This window comes from Octodon degus, unplaced genomic scaffold, assembly GCF_000260255.1.
Source record: "Octodon degus isolate 3935 unplaced genomic scaffold, OctDeg1.0 scaffold00305, whole genome shotgun sequence".
NCBI classification, from domain to species: Eukaryota; Metazoa; Chordata; class Mammalia; order Rodentia; family Octodontidae; genus Octodon; species Octodon degus.
In genome coordinates this window covers 1,060,118-1,063,283 of record NW_004524881.1, presented here as the reverse complement: position 1 = coordinate 1,063,283, position 3,166 = coordinate 1,060,118, and the positions used below count along the sequence as shown (strand labels likewise).

General features: G+C 37.0%; 1 protein-coding gene across 1 annotated transcript in view; it reads right to left on the bottom strand.

Annotated features, from left to right (window-relative positions):
• Positions 1–3,166, bottom strand: part of Ccdc158 (coiled-coil domain containing 158) — an 84,509-nt gene that overhangs the window by 67,049 nt on the left and 14,294 nt on the right.

The window sequence follows — 3,166 nt, the reverse complement described above, 5'->3', positions numbered from 1 at the left end:
GCCCACCAGGGGGCGGGGCTGGCTGGCATGTGGTGCTGGGGATTGAACCGCGGTCCCTGTGCTTTGCTAAGCTTGTTCTAAGTAGGTGCTTTAGATCACTGAGCCATCTCACCAGCCCCTCAAAAAAGTCTTATTAACTACATATAACAATTATAGATAAATCCAGAACAATTCAAAAAATTACAAATTATATGTTTATAGTCTTTTTTGCTTCATAGACTATGAATATATGCACAGGATGGACACTCAGATCAAGAATGAGAATGTTTAACTTGGTCTTTAGGAAGCTATTGTGGCATAAATAACATGTGCAGAGCCCACACAAAGTGGATTATATTAGAGCTATTTTGTTTTAGAATATCAGAGGTTAAAAAATTATAAAAAAATAAAACATCTGTTGCATAACTAAAAAAAAGAATATCAGAAGTTAGAGAACAAAAGGCATTTTATACAAAAGAATAACAATAGTTACATTAGCCACTACATTTTGAAAGGATAAGTTAGTATATATAGACAATGTATATATTGTTGGACAATTTCATTTAACTATTCCAAACTTCATTTTCTTTAATTATAAAATGGGAATGAGAGTACTAATTTTTTTTGTAGCAGGAATCGAACTTGAGACCGTGTGCTTGCCAAGTAGGCAGTATGTCGCTGAGCTATAGCCCCAGCCCAAGAGTACCAATTTTGAAGGACTGTTGAAAGCATACTTTTCTCTCACTGACAAGGCAGCTATTAGGAATTTATTTGAATGGGAAGAGAATTCTCTTCTACACCAGTGATATCACACAAAGGGACACAGAACCTTTCCTTTCCTAAGTCCTCAGCCAGCAAAGGACAAAGGCTGCTTCACTGCCAATTGAGTCTCTACTGGCATAGCACCAGCTGAGATCTCTGGAAGGCTTCAGGTTTGGATTTTAGCTAACCCACACATTATCATAATTCAGATAAAGAAATATTAAAATAATGATAGCATGTGGTATTCACTACTATAAAGTGACACTTTATGTTGAATTGTGATATCCACAATACTATTCTATCATCCACTCTCCAGGAATGAAATCTTTTGTATATGCTCAAGTGCTACATATTTCTTCTTACTTCTAAGGTTTCTGTTCAGTAGAGAGTAGGCTCCCAAATCTTCTATGTCAAGAATAAAGCTTAATTTGGATAATGTCCTAGGGATCAAACTCAGGACCTTGCACTTGCCAGGCAGGTGCTTCTGCCACTGAGCTATATCCCCAGCCCTAAAAGGATTTTCTTTATAGCATTTTTCATGGCTATTCATATCAGCTCAACTGCTACTTCAGTGGTTTTCCCTTGGGAGGCTGCAAACAGAAGGATCACTAAGAGTCTGATCTATGCAGTGAGACCTTGTAGACCCTGTAGACCCTGTCCTAAAATACCAAAAAAAAAAAAAAAAAAAAAAAAAAAAAAAAAAAAAAAAAAAAAAAAAAGTATTTCAAAGAATTAATCATGCATGGGCCAGGGAGATAGCTCAATAGAATCAGTGCTTGTCTGGCAAGCACAAAGGCCTGAGTTCAATCTCCGGTTCTGCAAACAACAGCAACAAACAAACAAACAAAAAACATAAAGAATTAATCATGTATAAAATATTAAATTACTGATTAAAATATGTTCTTAGATTCTAAAAACCCTATACAAATGGACTTTGGGGCTGGGAATGTAGCCCAGAAGTACAGTGTCTGCTAAGCATGAAGGAGGTCGCAATTTAATTATCTGTACCACAAAACAAAAACTTCCATTCCTTTTCTCCTTTTGGGGCACATAAAGTAAAACAAAAATGAGCAAAGTTCACCTCGTTTAAAAATTTAACCACTGTAGCATAAGTAATTTCCAGAGTGAGATTAATAAACAATATCAGAAAACACAGTCTTTTTAGTCCATCATTAGAAACTAAGACAGCACACACTTAGCAATGCCATCCAGAGCACCTACGGGAGAACCAGACTCCTGTTTCACAGTGGTTGGGTGCGGGGAGGAAGGCAGGGTGCGAGAGACAAGGCTAAGAGCCAAATGCCTCAGGTTCTGGTCCTAGTTCTGTCAGGTAACCTTGTGGCCTCAATTTTCTTTGTATGTGTATACTTTGAGTAATGTAGATCACCTCTCTTATTCCTCTTGATTCTAATACAAGAACAGTATCAATACAGCCAAAGTTTTGTGTTTCTATCTGTCTTTTGAGCTATAATTTTTTTTTTTTTTCGGAACCAGGGATTGAACTCAGGCCCTTGTGCTTGCCAGGGAAGCACTTATTCCACTGAGCCATCTCCCCAGCCCCCGAGCTATAATTTTTTTATATTAAGACAAGCTATAAATTTTTAACAGAAACAATTTAAGTTAATCAGATGGCTAAAGCAAAATATTTCTGTTTTGTTTTAGTTTTGAGACAGGCATACTATGTAGTGCAGCCTGGCCTTGAACTCCCTTATGTAGCCCAGGCTGGACTCAAACTCACAATGATCCTCCTTCCCCTGCCTCTCAAATGCCGGAATTATAGGAGTGAGCCACCATACTCAGTTTGATATAAACCATTTCTATTTTTCAGCAAATCGAATTTCTGTTGTAAAAACTTAAGGGTTCTTTTTAGGTTTAATTTTACTTTTTAGCAAACTCTGGATGGCCTACTTCATAACATCAAACCTGGGGCTGGTGAGATGGCTCAGTGGTCTAAAGCACCTACTTAGAACAAACTAAGCTGAGCAAAGTGCAAGGACCGCGGTTCAATCCCCCAACACCACATGCCAGTCAGCCCTGCCCCCAGGTGGGCTGAGCTGGCCACACACACACACTAAATAAATAAATAAATAAATAAAATTAAAAAAAAAAAACAACAAAAAACATCAAACCTGATGGTAAAATCTGAGACCAAAATGAAAGGATAAACAAAAGAAAGAAGGAAGGAAAGAAAGAGAGAGAAAAGAAAAAATAAAATAAAAGCAAGCCAATAAAGCTTCATCTTGTTTACACACCTATAATATTCAATAACGGAACTTAGAAAAAATGGGGTATACAGATGAATGTCCATTTTGTATCTGTGTATTCAAATTGTTGGGATAGATATATAGTTGCATTCTCTTAATGAATAGAATGATTTGTTCTAATGGTGTTTGTAAATAGGATCACAAGTCCGCATCTTGTACAG